Source organism: Schistocerca serialis, chromosome 5 (genome assembly GCF_023864345.2).
Source record: "Schistocerca serialis cubense isolate TAMUIC-IGC-003099 chromosome 5, iqSchSeri2.2, whole genome shotgun sequence".
In the NCBI taxonomy this organism is placed as follows: Eukaryota; Metazoa; Arthropoda; class Insecta; order Orthoptera; family Acrididae; genus Schistocerca; species Schistocerca serialis.
In genome coordinates, this window is record NC_064642.1 from 731,069,712 (window position 1) to 731,091,153 (window position 21,442).

Sequence of the window (21,442 nt, forward strand, 5' to 3'; positions counted from 1 at the left end):
GCTAAATATTCCGGCTGTATTTCTCTTTAAGTTTTGCGCATCGTTCCAACGTAATTCAAACCATTATAAATCCGTTTGTCAAACATCTCCACAGAAGAGAACCAGTTATCAGCAGTTATATTTCTGTTTGTTCCAAATAAAGATTCTGCAAGCTGCAGTACATTCTATGATGGAACTGAAAGTTGACTTGTTTTATTAGTGATTGCCTTGCCGTATTGATAAAAGCATTGTATAAATAGCGTGTTTTAGCATCGCAAAGGCACATAATCTTGATGCAATATGTTGCAGGCTTCGATTTCATATAAACCCTGAAAAACATATCCCTCCAAAAGGGCTAAGCATTTCATCAACTTGTAATATCCCCACGGAAAATAACACTCTACCACGCAATAATTAATAATGGTCAAACAAATCATCCACATGTATTTACGTTTGAAAAGTATCTGATCAGATTTTCTAGTAATATATGCGCCGACAGCTCGTCGACGCCAAGGTATTTTTCTAGTACGTTTATTCTTTGGAACAACAGAGGTACAGAAATGTATGCTCCATGGTTATTATAGTGGGAGAAAGGAACAGCTTCGGAAGTATCGGTTGGAAGATTGTCGGATTGCTAAAGGAGATTTATTTACTCTTCTTCGCGCTAAAGCGAGCTAGGAAAGTTTGTGCCGCTAGCGTGATAGATAAAGAGAAAAAAAAACCTGTAAAAGAAAATTACATGAGACTTGGAACCAACAGAAAACGGAACATGTACGGAAATGGATTCAATATACAATTTTCCTCAGAAATAAGGTTTGTGACCATTTTATTCTAGAGTGAATGACGAATGAGTTCTCTGTCTGAACCATTGATGATTGTCTGGGCCCTGTAATTAATTGGGAAGTTTCAGCTGTGACGAAGAGAGCCTGCAATCTCTGAGTTTTTTATAAATCGTCCAAAAAGGCTGCGTCCACATCTGAAATTTTAGATCTGTCGTAAACTGAACGAATTGTTCAAACGATCGATTTTCCCAACTGAATGCAGCGCTTAATAATAATAACAAATGTAAAGATCTTTTCTAGCAAGCCAGCCGCTGAATATTAAGACGAAAGGCTCCACCAGGAATTCTACTAGGCTGACTTCACGTAAATAATATAGTTAAACTGTACACAGATAAAGGACAGAGAGAGAGACAGAGAGCGAATGAAATTCTAGAAATTACTTAGAATCCTCAATTAGCATAATTGTTTGTCTGTGTTTTCACGGATCAGCCTAACTAGAAAACACGAAGCCCTGACTTTATTGTACCGATTTATGTGTGAGAGGGAAAGAGCGATAAAGGCGACAGATACACTTCTGCACAGACAAAACATTACACCAAGTTAGCGGCAAGCTGCATTCACATAGACTTTCATCATTTACAGAGTAGAATTCATTATAATGGCCAATCCGTGACAGGACACGTTTTTGGACGTTGTTAAAATAATTTTGTTCTCTGTTTCATGTTAACTACGACGAGACAACTTAACTTGGAAAAGAGAAGAAATACTCGCAGGCAAATTAGTTGGATCTACAAATAAAAGCAGCCCGCAGATCTATAATTGTTTATTAAAGCTTGCTAGTATTGAGGATGTAGACGTAGATTTGAAAATTTACTAATTGTGCTCATGCCAGCTGTAGATTGATTGACCTGCCTTAGTTGGATTTACCTGTATATACTATAAGAAAGTAGCCACAGAAGTATTCTTGTGTGAAGGGAGATATACACATATTGACTGTAGAACGTTTATATGGTTTTAACTAGGGCAATGTTTAAGGTGAGTCAAGCAGAGCAGAGCAACACGCAACAGCCTTCAGCTGTTAGCACTGATGATATTGAGGTAGTAAGAAGTGTTGTAGAACCGATCGCGACAAATAGCGCAATAGAACGCCCGGTAGACACGGCTGGAGATGTAACAGCAAGTACGCAACATGGATTAGATCCATTGGTCATTATCATGAGGCAGATGCAGATGCTAACTGAGACCATGAATAATATGAATGCGAAACTAGCCTCAGTTACTGAAGGGCAAGAAAATATGAAAATTGACATTAATGCGAAGTTAGCCTCAGTTACTGAAGGGCAGGAAAATTTGAAAACCGACATTAACGCGAAGTTCGCCTCAGTTAATGAAGGGCAAAATGATTTGAATGCGAAGTTAGCCTCAGTTACGGAAGGGCAGGAAAATCTGAAAGTTGAGATTAAGCAGCAGTTACATGACAGTTTTTCCGAATTAGAGCAGCGGATAGAGGCGAAGACAAAGGAACTTAAAGATCAGGCCGAAGAGACGGAACGAAAATTAACTGCACAAATAGAATTGGTGAAAGCTCAATTTGAGGAATCTACTCACCGCGTACGTGTAGAAATGAAGGAGTATGTGGCTATTAAGATAGACACCGTACGGGAACAGGTGGAAATGGTTCCGCAATTAGAACAAAAGCAAGATGCCATGTCATGTGCAATTGCGCAACTTCCTGAATTGGCACGTACGCAGACTAACCTAAAGGAAAGTGTTGAACATCTGACCGAACGTCAAGACGTTATAGACCACCAAATTAATGTATTAACGGGTAAATTATCCGAAATCACATTAGAAAACAAAAGGCTAATGTGTGAAAACGTTGAGCAAAATGTTAAAGCAGCATTCCAGAGTCTATGCGGCAAACAGGAAGAGAATTTGTTTGCGAAAGGACTTGAGGAAGTGCGACAGCAGTTAGGGGCTGATTTCGAGCATTGGAAACAAACGATAGAAGAGTCGATACGCGTTTCACAACAAGGCTCAGAACAAATGAATACAGGCCAGCAGCAGAAGTTGGCAGCATCTGTAGAGCCAGTTACTGCACATTCGCACACGATACCGACTTGTGTGAGTAACTCGAATATTAAATTGCCACGAGCTAGTTGTTCGCGTGAAGTTTTATCTGACGGAGATTACGAAAGCCTTTGCCATGCCGAAGAAAAAATGATAAAGCATCGGCAATTCTAGATTTTTAACACTGACAAAAGGGGGGTCCATCCGATTGTTTTTATCCGAAGTTTTAGAGGAGTGCTACCCAGAAATTGGTCGGAGTGGCAGAAGATCAGTTTCGTGACTGGGTATATACAAGGTTCGGGGGCGATCTGGGCCTCGGACATGACTTCTGTTTGCTCGACATATGACGATTTTGAGAAAGCGTTTTTAGCAAAGTTCTGGTCAGAAGGGGTACAGGAACGCCTAAGGCAGGAGGTGCTCTACCCAGAGCCTTTCTCTTTTTCAAACGGAAGCCTTAGGAAGTATTTTGAAAAATATATAAACAAAACTAGATATTGGGACAGACCTATGCCTTTGCCAGACATAATAAACATACTTACGGCAAGATTACCAACTAACATCCGGAATCAATTAATTTACGGGAACGATAAAGACTTGGAGTCGTTCCTCACGACGTTAGATCATATAGACATTATAGAAGAGAGCAACCAGAAAGCCCGTAATAACAGATTCCAATATAGGGAGATAGAACCTCCGCCAAATGGTAGGCAAGGGAACGCACAGAGATCGATAAATAGTGGAGAAACCCCTCAAAATCTCAACAATAATACCGGAAATAGTCTTGCGAGGGGCTATCCAAGGAACAGCAGGAATGGGAAAGGATACAATCCCGTATGGGGAAACGAAAGGAATTTCAGACCGCAAGCCTGGAACAATAACGGTAATAGAAAGTGGAATCAACCGGGGGGAATAAACTCAAATGACCAACATCAGTGGGGACGGACATCTAAGAATCAACCGGTAATTACCGAAGTGACGGACGATGTCAACCACCAGGCGAATCAAAATCCAACAAACTTGTAAGGACCCACTCGTGCCCCGGAGGAGCGGTCAACAATTGGTTGAGGGGCAACAGGATATGTGTACCCATGCTAACGTATAATGATGGACGATTACTGGCAGATGAAATGACCGAGGACTTAGAACTCCAAGATGAGGATAAGGAACACGTGGCAGTAGCCGAAGTGCAAGTCATTTTGGAGACTGTACCTATAGTGGCGGTTTTGGACACAGCTGCAACCACGAATGTTATTTCGGAGGCTCTATTCAACAAGGTCAGAAATATAAGACGAGTACCAATTTTTCCAGTTCAAAATTGCTGAATAATAGGCGCCGTTGGGGCTAGATCGGCTAATGTAAAAGTGCAGTCACTACTTAGTGTAGAAGTCGGAAATGTAGCAATATTAAGCACATTCCTTGTTGTAAAAAATTTGGTGGTAGACTGCATTATAGGAGTCGACAGCCTACGTCAATACGGATGCAGAATAGATTTTAAAACAGGAAAAATTTGGTTAAATGTAAATAAACAAGAAATTGAGTTGGACTTGTTGAAAAAGGAAAGCCTTACCAGAAAATATAATAGTGGGATCAGTGTGCAAGTAATCAGGACTGCACAAAAGTCTAAACAGCACGTAAATAATGAGTTCCAAGTCAAAGGAGATTTCGGTCAATTAGTGTATGAGAAGTTAAAGGAATCCGACTGCATTATTGAAGAGCAGAAGAAGCAGCTCAAAGAATTATTATTAGTGTATGAAAACGTGTTTGACGAAAGGCCAGGAGTTATTAAGGGATACATATGCCATCTCTACGTTAAGCCACACGAAACGTATTGTAGAACTTTCTATCCTATTCCCTGGAGGTTAAAGGCTCAAGTTCAAAAAGAAATAGATCGCATGTTGAAATGGGGTTTGATCGAACCCTCTACAAGCCCATACTGCTCCCCATTGTTGGTCGTGCCAAAAGCAAAATGAACGCTCGTAAAAAACATGACAATAAACTGTGTGTGTAGTGATAGAAACCTTTAAATTGAAATTGTTAATCAGTGACATAGAGTATAGAAATAGTGACTAACTATTATTATCGAGTGTTGTAAAGAAGATAGTGGAGATAGGCTTCACCTGTGGTTTGGGTGAACATAGAACTTTAGCATTGCTAATGTCATCAAGAATGATTAAGGATCTAACTGACCTTCAAGAAGAATGAAATGTTTCCCGCAAATGACGCGGAATAATCAAAAGAGGTTCCGAGTGAATATTCATATATAATCTCATGTGAACGCCTACATGTGTAAACGTGTGAAGGGATGTGTTGTGGTAGTGAATCGTGAGTGACGGTTAACGCCGCAAAGATAATTTCCCGCGCAAAACAGTTGACGTCGGCGCGAGAATTGAAATCGATATAGACGATACAGATATGCTTTGTAAGAGACTCGCACCAAACGCGAGGATAAACTGATTCATGTTGAACTCTAAAAGGAATAGGTGTTATAATTAGAAGTTAAGTGTTTTTAATTTATTAATGAATGATTAAAGAAAGTAATATTCATAGATTCAGTAGTAATTTAATGGTTCGTGTTCGTTTGGGAATTTTGTGTGAAAAATCCATTTCCATATATGAGCATGGATGAACACCGTATGAATCAGAGAGTAATTGAAAGAAGTGAATCCACATTCCTCAATGCTAATAACTTTTACATTTCAGCACTCAAGCGAAGAAATATATGTATTTAGAATAAAAAGTTTTGAGTATAGCTAAATTATATGACTTATGAAGGAAATATGGATGATGTCTTGGTATAAAATGAACTACACTTTCCATTATTCGATGATTTGAATCCAAAATCTATAGTAAGTTACATGAATCCTTTAAATTACGAAGAACAAATCAGTGATAGAAAATGTGTTAGAACTTTTGGACTTATAAGCACAAGTGGGGAGGCAAAGTCAAAAGGAGTATTCGAAAGGGAGTAAATCGGATGATGCTTTTGGCAACATCATTAGTTAATGGTTGAATTCCTTGAAGTACGCCGTAACAAAAAGGATCCATGAAGCCATAAGGATTTTGCTTTCAAAAAGGAGAATCTTGGACGGTGCAACCTAATCAGTTCTCTTACAGGAAGAGTTTTCCTTTTGGTCATTACTAATTCTTTTGGAATGAATGTTGCATATGAATTCGAGTATCCCTGTTCCTTCTACTCTTCCCATTGTGGGCCGCGTAGAAGATCAACTACAGAGGGGGCCGCGTAGAAGACCGACTACAAATGTGGACGTCGGGGACATGCAAGACCCGGGGGAGTTTAGCACCGCAAGATATTGTACCAGGAGCAAGATTGTAAAACGAGAATTCACGTTATTTATTGTAAAACGTTTTTTTTGCTAGAGGCACAAACCACTCTTCTCCAAGTCGTGATACAAATTGATCCCTGTCTTTCCTTTAGAGATCTATTTCAAAATTATATTTTTTTTCTTCTATAGGCTTTCCTATCTTCTATGTACCGTAGGCTGGGGGTCTAGGCTTAAGAGGTTTTCCAAGGTTTCCCTGCTTAAGAAAGTTCCCGAATGGGTAGACCCTGACATCAGTTCATGAAAGATCATCTTCCTTGGTTGTGCACAGCAAATATAACACCTAGATGCACGTAAAAGCAATACAGCCGCGGTACCGGTCTCTTCATTTCTTCTGTCTTCAATATTTCTTTTCTTCGTCTGTCTCAAATATAATATTCTTTTTCAGTCGGAGGACTGACAATCATCACTTCCGGGTTATCCACGCTAATAGATAGCTCGCGAAGTATGTTCGGTGAATCGAAATTGAGCTCACAAACTTCGCTCGCTGCGAGGGGCATTGTAATCTCTCCACGGAAAATTAACCTCTACCACGCAATAATTAATAATGGTCAAACAAATCATCCACATGTATTTACGTTTGAAAAGTATCTGATCAGATTTTCTAGTAATATATGCGCCGACAGCTCGTCGACGCCAAGGTATTTTTCTAGTACGTTTATTCTTTGGAACAACAGAGGTACAGAAATGTATGCTCCATGGTTATTATAGTGGGAGAAAGGAACAGCTTCGGAAGTATCGGTTGGAAGATTGTCGGATTGCTAAAGGAGATTTATTTACTCTTCTTCGCGCTAAAGCGAGCTAGGAAAGTTTGTACCGCTAGCGTGATAGATAAAGAGAAAAAAAAACTGTAAAAGAAAATTACATGAGACTTGGAACCAACAGAAAACGGAACATGTACGGAAATGGATTCCATATACAATTTTCCTCAGAAATAAGGTTTGTGACCATTTTATTCTAGAGTGAATGACGAATGAGTTCTCTGTCTGAACCATTGATGATTGTCTGGGCCCTGTAATTAATTGGGAAGTTTCAGCTGTGACGAAGAGAGCCTGCAATCTCTGAGTTTTTTATAAATCGTCCAAAAAGGCTTCGTCCACATCTGAAATTTTAGATCTGTCGTAAACTGAACGAATTGTTCAAACGATCGATTTTCCCAACTGAATGCAGCGCTTAATAATAATAACAAATGTAAAGATCTTTTCTAGCAAGCCAGCCGCTGAATATTAAGACGAAAGGCTCCACCAGAGATTCTACTAGGCTGATTTCACGTAAATAATATAGTTAAACTGTACACAGATAAAGGACAAAGAGAGAGAGAGAGAGCGAATGGCATTCTAGAAATTACTCAGAATCCTCAATTAGCGTAATTGTTTGTCTGTGTTTTCACGGATCAGCCTAACTAGAAAACACGAAGCCCTGACTTTATTGTACCGATTTATGTGTGAGAGGGAAAGAGCGATAAAGGCGACAGATACACTTCTGTACAGACAAAACATTACACCAAGTTAGCGGCAAGCTGCATTCACATAGACTTTCATCATTTACAGAGTAGAATTCATTATAAACTGTCAAATATTTTGAGCAGCTATAGTTTTTTTGACACTTCTCAATGATATTTCAAAAATTTCTGAGATGAGAGCAGCACGATCATCAGTTCTTCTTTCTTCCCTAGAATTCACATCACAAAATCTCAAAGCAGATAATAGGAACATAAATCGCTTTACTGAAATCATTATTCTGAATATATCTCGGCCTGTTGCATGCGTTGCCCATAAACTTTCTATATCTTTGTGGCCAGATTTGAATGCACTTGATAATAGCAACAACCCAAAGAATCTTCCATTCGCATAATACTCACATGGTTTGTGTAAGTAGCATTAGTTTTATACTTTTTCAGAATATTCTGTTATTTTCTGATTAGTGTGAGTGCAAATATATGCGATCATGTCATCTGGTATCAGCAACTGCCATGATTCAATTGGTGACACTTCCCGTTTTGCACGAGCTGTACCGATGAGACCAGGCAGGTGAGTGATGATGTTGTGGCTTCTCATTCTGGACCTAGGTAGTGGATGAGTAGACCACTTGAAATGATTCTTACCTCGAAAATATGCACTACTTGGGAGCCGACTATCTCTCTCTACAGAAACATCAGACGATGAAATACTTGAATCGGAAGAAATTTCTTGTTGTGTATTTTCATCGTCACTTGTGTTCTCTTCATCACAAGGTTGAAAATCACTTAAAGATTCTGTGTCTGAATAATTTTCGTCTAATAATAGTTCACAGATTTCATTTTCAGTGAGACCCCGCTGCATTGTGGCAATGAAGTGGCTAAAACACCACAGAATAAGTCAGTATACACTGACTAAACAAGTCTCGTATTTGGAATCGCGGATTAATTGGACCCAGGGATGGCACTTACCTCCACTTACAGTAAATTTCAAGCAGCGAGGTCTCGGGCCCTGGTGCACCTCACAATCTGCTGAGATTACACTGGCGCACGAAACTGAAACTCAGCGCGTTTCTATTGTTAGACGGTTTTATTGTTGCTGGAAGGTCCAAAATGACCCACGATTCCGGTTAAAGGTTCATTCCAGTCCTGTGATGCAGAACATAACAGATATTAAGATGGTAACAAAATATTTTTTCCGGATGAGAGATTATTTAGAGGAAATATAGGGTATGTCATACTATCGTACAGGATTTTCGCACTGAGAGTCAACAAGTAACGATACTTTAGTGATGTGAAAACCTGTGAAAGCTCTGACAACGTGCATAAAAGGGAGAAATCCACATTTATTAGAGAAATTCGAGTTGTATGAACAGCAAGGTCCCCATCTTGGATTGGCTATATGGGATTTTATGAACTGGGGAGTCTACGGCCGCGGTGAAATTGCAGTTAGAAATCTGTGTCCAAACGTGCGTCCTTGTATTGCAGTGTGCTAGGAGCTAGCATCGCCAGAGCAACTAATTTCATTAACTAATGAACTAATTTGAGATCAAAAGTTTGATGTTGCAGCATCTACAACCGAGGGCAGGTGGTGAGTGTGGGTTCGCCATATTGAATAAATTAAAAGTGGCACTGCATCAGACTTATTAACCGACTTACAAGATGTATTGAACCAGACGAACCGTTTATTTGCCTGGCAACTTGAACTGATATTAACGCAGAGGAAGAAGAAATTATTAAGAGCAGCAGAAACGAAGTAAGCGATAATCCTAACATAAATATTGTGACACTAAAAAAGGATCGAAGTGAAGGATTTCTACCACTGTGGAAGCAATATTATACACAAAGGATAAAGTTAGGAGGGCATAAGAAGCAGACATGAGAGAATATTTCCCATGTTACTTGAAGAGAAAAACGACAGAACTGAGGATGTTGGCTGCATATGCCATTGGTTCACTGAAAATGTTCGTAAAATTCTGTCGTTTACTTGTCGATTTTCTAAATCAGTACAGTAGTTGGCACAAGAATTTATTACAGCTGACAAGGCGGGATGCTCTGCATTATAATCCAAGAGAAAAGTCTAGACTGTCTTTCATAAACCAAACTGAGTTTTCAAACCGAAGCTTCCCAAGTTACTGAAACTGGAAATTCACTACAAATGTGTAATACCAGTTCTGATTTACGACGGTAAGAAAAGCATTCAAGACTGAGGGTTGCCGTATGATTTGAAGCATTACGACAGACAGGAAGTCAAGCAAACATATCAGGGAATATAGTGATGCCGGGGCATTAATCACCGCGATAATAAAGATAAAATGCACCGAGACGGGACTTGTGGCCAGACGAGTGGATAACTGCTGCACGGAAGTTCTTTGTTGCCTTCGAAGAGGCAAGCAGACGTTGGGAGGATGACCTAATGGGAAATGAACAGTTCAAGTTAGAAAATACGCTAGAATAGCGTGTGTATCAGTGAAGATTATAATTTTCCATGAAACGTCAGTGCAGGCATCCATCCTACAGAAGATTTTAAATGACTGATGACTGAGGAGATGATAATATTGATGACCTGATAAACACTAGAGTCTAGCTGTAACAGCTGGTTTCGGTGTAACAAAAGCGGTTTATTTCAGTACTCTTTACACAACACACAGCACACTGATAGGTTGGGGAACAAGTCTGTGCCTTGACGTAAAAAGCGTGACAAATAGTCAGCCCAAAAATATACCAAGGAAGCTGGTAGCCACCTCGAAGAGTCCGAAACTGCAGCCATGTAGAACGGAGCTACTGTTAGCTAGCTACAGTCATGAGGGAAGTACAGTGCTGGCCGAAGTGAAGGTTTGACGCATTACGGCTGACTATGCCAGCTATATTAGCTATGTGACGTCAGCAGGTGCATCCATGTGGAAGCCCTCCTACTCCGTCTCGCTGACATCTATGAATATTATTTTCGCAGGAAATCAATCTCGGGATCTGAAGGTGGAATTTATTAGCGGAATTGTATTTTAAATTAATTTAGCAACACGACTTCTTGATAATTAAATCGTTTTTCTATTTCTTTCAGAAAATTTAATTTTACTCCTCATTGACTAATTACGCCCAAAGAGGAACACTGCTTTAGTCCATCTGCCACGTGTCACCTCTTTTTCTTATTGAACCGTGAATTTACTTTCCAAATCTTTTCTTATAGAATTTACTATATTGACTAGCGATTCATCAAGAACATTAACACATTTAATCACTAGGTGAGCGTGGAAGTAGTTGCCAGAGAGTAACTGATGAATATGAAATTACCTTCAACAAATGGAAATTTTATTCATAAAAGCCTTTTCAAAAACAGATTTAAAATTTAGAAACAGAATAGCACCCTCGAAATATCAACTTGCAATTCTATTTAGAGGGAGAAAGAACAATATTGAAGTACGAGCCTTCGGGCTGAGAAGCTTGCCGCTCCTTTTCAACACGGCCGTAGTAACGACCGCTCACACCAACGTCTGAAAGACTACACTGGTGCAAATCAGTAACACACCAGATTCCTTTAAACTAAAAATTTTAACAACTCACACAAACACATTAACTATGCACTCCATAAGAGGGATGGAAATGGTACAAACACTCACACTAAGAAATTATTAGCCACCGAAAGTGCAATTAATTTGTTTTTAAAGGACTCTTATGGTGGAAGGGTGACAACTTTATGAAAATGACTATTTAAATAAAACCCATGAAATTCAGACTTACTTAAAATGTACAACATGCTGTACATTACACATATACCGCCTCGCAAGATGATAGGCAGGATAAAACTTATTTCAGGAATTCGGCATTTACACTTTAATTAGTTAAAATCGTATCCGACAAACATGACAGAGGCAGCTATTAACGTACGGCAGACCAACAGACAGACACTAACTGCCTTACAAATGCGGACGAAAGACAGGCGAGCAAGCTGGGGAAGAGAGACTGACCAAGAAAACAAGTAGAATTTAACAAGTAAATGAAACAACATATCAGCAATCACTTAACTTCTAATAAACGACGATGTCTGTCGAAGACCTGGCGCAGCACCCCCATATCGCTCTCCCAAACAGTCCGCTGCCAGCCGCTTCAACGGACGCAGGAAGGCGCGTCGATCTCCCGTCTCACGGCGTCGCAGCTCGCCCCGGCCAGACTGATGTCGTGGGTTGGCTCCTGCTGCTCTAACGTCGACCGCGAAGCCACTACCCCTCGCTATACGGCGCGGGCCACTGCTGGACTCACGTGGCGATCTCACATGTGCCGACGCTCAAGACGGACAAGTCATCTTGTGTGTCGACTAGTAATGCAGGATGCAGGAGCTCCGAAAGGAAGTGGTGGAAAAGAGACTGGATGTACTCTGTCTACAGGAACCGTACTCTCTGGCTGGAAAAATTGCGTTCACTGCCACAACATGGCGAACTGTCAGCAGTGGGGATATCCCCAGAGCGGCTATTCTAATAACAAACACGGCACTGCGTGCAACCCCCTTGTCACAGTTCTCCAACAGTCACTGCAACGTCGTGGAGATACAATCTCCTGCTGGAATTGTTATCATCATTAATATGTACTTCCAGTACGGAGAGAGAATTGAACAATATATAGACCATCTAGTGAGTGTGGCCACGGCGTTGCGGGGACGCAAAATCATTACAACTGCCGACATAAATGCTAAATCCCCCCTGTGGTACAGTGGCACTAGGGACGAAATGGAGCCAAAGCTGAAGAAATGATAATGGCTCTCCAACTAGTGGTGGCAAACAGACCAGGAAATCCCCCCACCTACGTGGCTGGAGGAGGACAGGGTACCAACATTGACGTGACGTTGGTCACGCCAAACATAGTGAATATACTTCGGGAGTGGAAAGTGGAAGACAATGCCACCACTAGTGATCATAATCTGATTTCCTTCATGGTTGGAGACAGAGAGTGCCGCTGGGCCATGGGGTGGGAGGTGCAAAGGAACTTTAGGAAAACAGACTGGGAACGTCTAGCCAGAGAGTGTGACATCCCCCCATTACCGGAAGGAGACGAAGGACAAGACATGAACGTGGACGACAGAGCAGAAGGACTGGTGCGCGCAGTAACAAGAGCGATTGAGGTAGCCGTACCAACCAGGAGAAGGGCCGTGGCGGCCACACCGGCACCATGGTCAGCCGAACTGCAGGAGCTACGTCAGTCAGTCAGGAGACTGAGGAAGCACTACCAGCGCAGTGTCGTCTGGTGGGAGAAGCAAAGATGGCTGCAGTTATACCGGGAGGCAAAAGAGAACTTTCAAAAAGAACTACAAAAGACAAGAACAACTAGCTGGGAAAATTTCGTAACCAGTCAACTGGCCCTCGATCCTTGGGGTGTGCCATATAGACTGGTAAGGGAAAAGATTCGTTCCCCAACAATGATTTCTACGCTCAGGCGCGGGGACGGGATGACGGAATCTTGGCAGGAAACTGCCGAGGTCCTCCTCCAGTCGCTGTTGCCTGACGATGATAGAAATGAAGACACTGAAGAGCAGCGTCAATTACGCGAAGAAGACCTACATAGGTATGAAAACGACGTGGCGGTCCTCCCCTTCTCTGAAGAGGAAGTTGCTGCTCTTATTAAGTCCCTAAAAAAGGGAAAAGCCCCCGGGCCAGATGGCATTGTGGCGGAGGTGGTGCAGTTCTTAGCCCCACAGTTAGTTGCGCCACTCACACACACTTTCAATGCATGCCTTAGGCAAGGCAAATTCCCAAAAATATGGAAAACTGCGAACGTGGTGATCATTAAAAAGGGCCCCGAGAAGGACCCTGCAGAGGCCAAATCCTACAGGCCCATTTGCCTGCTGGACGGCTTCGGCAAACTACTTGAAAAGCTACTAGCGGATAGATTGACTGCTCACCGCATGCTGCACGGGGTGAGCGACAGGCAATTCGGTTTTAGGCCGGGTCGATTGGCATCTGATGCAATCGCCCTAGCGGCCGAGGTCTGTGGCTCAGCCCCATGTAAGTATGTAGTTGGCATCATGGTGGATATCAGTGGCGCCTTTGACAACCTGTGGTGGCCTTCGCTCTTCTCCTGCTTACGGGAGAAGGAGTGTCCAGGGCTGCTATATGGGTGTCTGAGGAGCTATTGTGAAGACCGGGAGGTATGGCTATCATCCCCTAGCGGGAAAGTCCGGAAAACTATCACTAAAGGTTGCCCCCAGGGCTCTGTGCTGGGTCCCCTTTTTTGGGACATCCACATGGAGCCTCTTCTGGAAAGTTTACAACAGAGTGATGATGTGCTACAGGTGATAGCTTACGCCGACGACTTCCTCCTGCTGGTTGGCGGCCGAAGTCGCGAGGACATATAGCCAAAAATACAGAGAGCAATAGACATACTGCAACTATGGTGCCACAGGACCAAAATGACTATTTCACAAACCAAGTCAACTTACTTATTACTCAAAGGACAATTGATAAGAAACCCGACTGTGAGAATTGATGGCATACCTGTTCTTAGGAGACGAGAGACACGATACTTAGGAATCATCATCGATGAAAGGTGGAATTTCGCAAAGCACATAGAAACCGTGACCCAGAAAGCACTACAATCACTAAATAATCTGATTACCATAGGACACAAGAGATTTCACCTTCCGCCTCAATTAATTAAACTCTATCACAACAGTATACTGATGTCAATAGTGGGTTACGGTTCAGGAGTCTGGGCTCACAGGCTCACGAGGATGGTGCCTGCTATGACGGTGAGGAGAGTACAAAGAAATATGATATTAAGGTCCGTGGGAGCTTACAGAACATCCCCAGGAGGAGCCCTGTTAATCATAATGGGACTCTGTCCCCTAGATATAAAGATTAGGGAACAGGCAGCTTGGTACTGGGTAAAAAAGGGGGTTATTACCAAGGTAGAAGAAATTATAGGAGCACCAGTCAGGGACAAAGGTGAGATTAGGGAAAGAGGGGTAAACCTATGGCAGGAAATATGGGAATCGGATGAAACTGGTAGAAGAACCTTTCAGTTCCTACCAGACGTAAGGGAAAGATTGAAAATGAAATACTTTAAGCCAACTCGGGGATTGTCCCACTTTCTCACCGGTCATGGCCCCTATCCGACATATCTTTGTCGGTTTGGGAAAAAGGCTACGCCTGCGTGTGACTGTGGCGCACTGGAGGGTACTCCTGACCATGTGGTTTATGAGTGCCCCCTTGTCGATGATGTAGCCGGGACATTGAAACAACAATTACCTAGCACAAACACCTATGACCTTTTAAGACAGGAGGAGACATTTCACAGACTAAATACATTGGTAAACGATGTATCACAGAAAGTTCCGACAACTTTTTTGAGAGACCTTCATTAAGTAAATAGACAACACTGAATGCGACCACCGCCCCAATCCCATACCGCCGGTTCGTGGACAGGTCGACTTATAGTTGGAATCCGCCACGACCAGGACCAGGGGGACTGGGGCAAATCCTGATCAAGACAACGCACCGATTATGACATAGATCAGAAAGTAGACGTAGTAATTAGAATAGGATAGTAAGTTAGGAACCTGCAGCGATAATTTAACCCTTGCCTGCCCTGTGCCAGGGGCTCGCTCATAGGGATTAGCTCTATGAGCAGGGCATCAAGTAGGTTTATATCATTAACTGGCACAATGTAACGCTGCAGGCAGTTAGTATTAACTAGTAGTAGTAATTAGAAATTATGCTAGATAGTAAACTAAGAAGTAGTCTGCTTAGTTGAAATTGTTGAACTGTCTGTAGTTAAGTCAAGAAAAATGTATAGCTGCTATTGTAAATTTAGGAATGTAGGACCCACTAATCATTAAGGTGGTGGGTCATTATTGTATAACTATTATGAAAGGAAATAAAGATTTAAAAAAAAAAAAAAAAAGTCATCTTGCGTCCCAGTGTGCGACCGACCAACCGATCGATCCAACCACCAATGCCCATTGCCTGAACAAACTCGAGCCGACTGGCGGCCTAACACATAATTGCACTCCGGACGACAGACAGACGCTGACTGCCCCACACTGACCCGGCTGACCAACTGACCAGACTCGCCGCCTAGCGAGGTTCTTTTTTTCTTTATTGTAATTGTAATCACCTCATACATGGCGGGCTGTCAGCAGCATATTACGCTGCTCTTCAGCCTTGAGTGGTACAATAATATGACATATAGGTGGCACAGATAATACAATAAAACAGCAGGCAGAAAACGTAGATACGTAAAACAATAAACATGAATACGTTCACGCTGGACGAGAAAAAACACTAACACTTGTTGACACGGTGCCCATAACATGGATGACTGCGACGGCACACTAGAACAGTGGTGATGTGACGGCGAAAGAACACTAACTACAAAACGAAGGAACACACACGAGACACTGATGGCGAAGATCTCCGTCGCGCGAAAGTCCACTGAGCGTGTACAAGTCCGGGGACCTGCCAAGAGAGGAGGAGGGGGGGGTAGAGGGAGAGGGGAGAGCAGAGATGCCATGGGCAGGGGAGATAGAGGGAAGGGAAGAAGGGGGGGGATCCTGAGGGAAAGGTGTGGAGGAAGGGGGATGGGGGGAAAAGGAAAGAGAAGGGAGGGAGGGTGCCTAAAGGAAAGGACACAGGAAGTGGGGGTGGAGGATCAAAGTTGATAGGAGGGGTAGATGGAGGGGAGGAGGACATCATCAGGGAGGGGGAGCTGGCGGAAGCCACCTTGGGAGAGGGTAAGGAGGGTGGAGAGAGGGAGACCATGTGGGACGTGGGAATACAGGCACGTCAGCAGGCGGGGTTGGGAGAGGATGGGCGAGACAAGTGGGTGAGGAGGATACAGTTTGCAGGAGGTGTACAGGATCCGTATCCTTTCAAGGAAAAGGAGGAGGTGGGGGAATGGAATGATATCGTACAGGATCTGCATGGGGGAGGGGAGACGGATGCAATAGGCTAGGCGGAGAGCATGGCGTTCAAGGATTTGAAGGGATTTATAATAGTTTGGGGGGGGGCGGAGATGCAGGCCGGATGGGCGTCAAAAAGGATAGGGCGGATGAGGGATTTATAGGTGTGGAGGATGGTGGAGGGGTCCAGACCCCACGTAGGGACAGAAAGGAGCTTGAGGAGACAGAGTCCGGAGCGTGCTTTGGCTTAGATTGTCCGGAGATGGGGGTCCAGGAGAGGTGACGGTCAAGGGTGACGCAAAGATACTTAAGGGTGGGGGTAAGGGCGATAGGACGGCCATGGTGAGATAGAAATCAAGGAGGTGGAAGGAAGGGGTGGTTTTGCTTACAATGATCGCCTGGGGTTTGGGGGGATTGACCTTGAGCAACCACTGGTTGCACCAAGCAGTGAACCGGTCAAGATGGGATTGGAGAAGGTGATGGGAGCGCTGAAGGGTGGGGACAAGGGCAAGGAATTCAGTGTCATCGGCAAACTGGAGAAGGTGGACGGGGGGTGACGGCGGCGGCATGTCCGCCGTATACAAAAGGCACAGAAGGGGGGAGAGGACGGAGCCTTGGGAACACCAGCAGAGGGAAAAAAAGTGTAGGAATCCGTGTTATGGATGGTGATGTAGGAAGGATGGTGGGAGAGAAAGGAGCCGATCAGACGGACGTAGTTAATGGGAAGGGCGAAGGTTTGGAGCTTGAAGAGGAGACAGGAATGCCATACGTGGTCATAAGCACGTTCGAGGTCCGGGAAGAGGAAGATTGCGGAGCGACGGGAATTAAGCTGTTTGGAAAGGAGATGAGTGAGGTGAAGGAGAAGGTCGTTGGAAGAGAAGGACGGCTGAAAGCCACACTGGGTAACGGGAAGGAGGCAGTGCTGGTGGAGATGCTGATGGATGCGTCAGGTGAGGAAAGATTCCAGGACTTTGCTGAAGACTGAGGTAAGGCTGATGGGACGGTAGGAGGAGTCGGTGGACGGTGGTTTGCCAGGATTAAGGAACACCCAGATACAGGAGGTTTTCCACAGGTCGGGGTAGTAACCGGTGGACAGAACTACATTGTAGAGCCTGGCCAGGGTAGAGGGGAAAGAGACAGGAGCTTCACGAAGGTGACGGTAGGTGACACGATCGTGACCGGGAGCGGTGTTGCGTTTTGTGTGGAGTGTAGCAATGAGATCCTGTGTAATGATAGGGGCATTGAGTTCCGTGTGTGCAATGTTGTCCAAGTACTGGAAACTAGGTGCGAGGGGAGGGACAGAGGTGTCAGTTTGATCGCAAACATCCGGGAAGAGGGAGTAATCGAACTGGGGATCGTTGGGGATGGAAAAGACATTGGAGAGGTAGGAGGGAAAGTGATTGGCTTTAGTAAGGGTGTAAGGGAAGGGGTGAACATCATGGAGAAGAGGATAGTAGGGGGAGGGTTTAGTTCCAGTGAGGCGACGGAAGGCTGACCAGAACTTGGACGAGTTTATAGGTAGGGTAGCATTTAAATGGGTGCATGTCTGTCGCAGTCCCGGCGTTTCTTAACCACGAGCAAATTATGAATGTGTCGCTAGAGTTGCCGGTGGCGTCGTAGTGTGTCCGGGTCACGCATGTGGAGAAAGGCACGGTAGAGACAATGGGATCACGGAGGAGGAGGACGGCCTGCGGGGGTAAGGTAGGATGGTGGGGATGGATGGCGACAGTAGGGACGTGGACCTCGACGGCCTCAGACAAGGTCTGCTGGAGAAAGCCATGGGTTACATCGTCAGGGTGGTGGTAGGTGAAGGGATGGCTATCGACCTGGGTGGAGAGGGTATACCAGTAGGCATTCCAGTTGGCACAGGAATAGTCATGGACATACTTTGGGGGAGGATCATTACGAGGGTCGGGGCAGGGGCGACGACCGTCTGAAATGATGAGGAGGACAGAAGAGATGGTCGCTACCAATAGGCTACAGGACATCCACCGTTATGCGGCCAAGGAGGTTAGGGGAGGAAAGGATAACATCGGGAGTGGAGTTGGATTCGGGACGGGTGTGCAGGGGGATGGGGATGAGGTCGCCTTGAAGGGAGGAGAGGAACTGATGCCACCATCATAACTGGGAGGCGGAACTACTATGGATGTTGAGGTCGGCGGCGATCACGTAGGAGGAGAAGGTACAGTCACTGTGTGAGAGGAAGTCGAAGGGAATAGGGGCGTTAGGGCGCACATAGATGGTGGCGCAGGTGACGGTAAGGCCGGGGAAGAAGAGACTAAGGATCAGGTGTTCAGTGGGGTCGGGAAGGAGAGGTTGGAGCCGAACTGGAATCTGGCGGTGGTGACCAATGGCAACTCCACCACGCGCAATCGGGAGGGGATTGTCAGAGCAGTGAAGGAGGTAGGGCGAAGTGCGGACGGTGTGGTGGGGTTGGAGGAAGGTTTCATTGAGGAGGATGTTATCCACACAGTGGGTGGCAAAGGTGTGCAGGAAGAGGTTCTTGTTGGCAGGAAGGGCGCGGACTTTGTTGAAAAGGATACGGTGCTGTGGCACCATGACAGGAATTTAGACGAGGGTGTCAAGACGGGAGAAGGTGAAATGGGCCAAGTTGTTGGAGTAGGTGGCGTACATTTATAGGTGGAACGAGCAGCAAGGGATATCTGTTGGAGGGTGTGGGGGCGCTGAAAATGGTGAACATTCTGAAGGACGATGGTGAGGAATCGGATGATGTCCTCAGCGGTAGAGCGTGGGCGAAGGGAATTGCTGGGAGGGGTGGGGCGTCCAGAGGGCGGACAGGAACGGTAGGTTCAGGAGTGGTAGGAGGGGGTCGGGCCTTACATTTCTGGGAGTAAGTAGGATGAAGGAGGTTACATGTATTACAGGAGGGAGGGGGGGGGGGCTGGAGATTGGGGCACTGCCGTAAGATGTAGGCTTGCCCACAGTGCGGGCAGGTGGGGGCCTCGTGGCACTCAGATGTCAGGTGTGCATTATACCGCAAGCACCTCTGGCAGCGGAGGGATTGAGGAGGGGAACGGGAAGGGTCAGCTTGGTAGCGTTGGTGAGAAAGAAGGGCACCCTCCTTCAGGAGACAGTCTATGGAGGGGGCGTGTTCGGAAAAGACCCGCATAAGGCGGGTGGGGCCGGCTGAGTTGTGGATGCGGCGAACCGCACGCACCTCCAGATGGGTCTGCGCCTTGAGCTCCGCCAACACCTCCTCCTCCGTGATCCGTCTAGCGAGCTTATAGCGCCCCTTAAATGCACGTGAACAGGCAAACTTTCCACTTTCCCACCAGAGGGAGACACCAAAGCTGCGACAGCCACAGCGGCGACACCGCCAGAAACGGAGGGCGACTGCTTCACACTATGTGCTGTGGTGCGTTCTTCAAAACAGCAATTTTTACCACGGCTCACTTATCTACCAAACTATTGTTTGCTTGCAGTCTTGCGGATATGGTACTGAATGACGAATTTTTATTTGTCTTTGCCCCACCTGTCTTTTAGCCTAGATACGATAGTGCATTAGCACGAAATGGTTCGTGTATAAAATAACTAAGTTCGCTGCAGAATATGAACTAAGTAAAATTATAGAATTTTAGTTGGAGGAATTCTGAATGTCTGTTACAAGAAAACTTGCGGTTAAGTTTGAACAAGAATTGTCTATTATTCTTTGTACATCCATATTTAAACTGGATGAAGGTGGGACACAGCTGGTATAATTTTTATTAAAAGTGAAATTCCTCCAGCTTTACTTAAGATTTCATATTTACTTCGCTTCTAGTTTCGACGTTGCGTCAACGCCATTTTCAGGCCCTTACACTTTGATGAAATCAGTTGCGTATGGCTCAGTCTAGAAGTAGTGTCTATTATTCGACCACATTTTTCCCAGTAAATAAATTACTGGTTTCTGCAGTCTGTACTTGTAATCAGCAAGCAACAGCACAGATAATATATTATTACACATCGTAGGTAAGGTTTATTTCTGAGCTGGTTCACAGTCGATAACCGAATTAACTAAATTTTAGAAAAATTATAGCTCGACTGCACTCTCAGAATTTCTGTGTATCGCAAACTGTGGACGCACGTGATCGTATGCCGTTCAGACAGTGTAGTCCAACACGTCATTACTGTACTGATACACGACTGTGAAACATCCCTCATTGTGACCCAGAAAAGGGACCTGAACCACAAGCCTGAGCGTACAGCGTCCACTCTTCCCATTGGTTACAGCTTCCACAGCTCATCTCCTAGTTTACCTCCTAGCCGCTACAGTCACCAGTGACAATTTTCAAATAAGTAGCACGATTTAAAGTCTTAAGAAATTGTTAGCTAAAAGCCATTTCACTGAACGTTTTAGTATAAAACATGTCACTGTTAGCTAACTTATTAAACGTGAAATGATGAAGTTATGGTTATTTTCATATGAGATCAATGAGCTTAACTTTCACAAGAATGATCATACAAGCACGTATAATACATCATTTTACAGTAAACTGTCCTTCACAGCATCTTGTTTGGTACCAGTAAAACTTAAACTTATTAATCATCACCTGCTTCTAAATCAGTATAAGAGTAAGCACAAAAGTACGTGAAAATATCCACAAGAACATGGAGAGAAAAGGATGGAAGGAGAGGAAAGCTCCGTACAGTGGTGTGTTATTAGTAATATTACAAAGGCGGCTGTTGTGTTTATTCCCGATGACAGAATGATAATTGTGCTTATGGAAATTATCGTTCTATCACCTAATAATGAGCTGCTGTTGTCACCTTAATATGCCTTGCTGATTTTCATATCTGCTTTATTTCAGCAACAGTAAGTATACTTATAATAGTTAACTACTCAAACAAGAATACTAATACTAAATCTGAAAATAAATAACATACCGTGGCACTTCGTGGCCCACCGCTGAAGACAAAAGGATTGCAC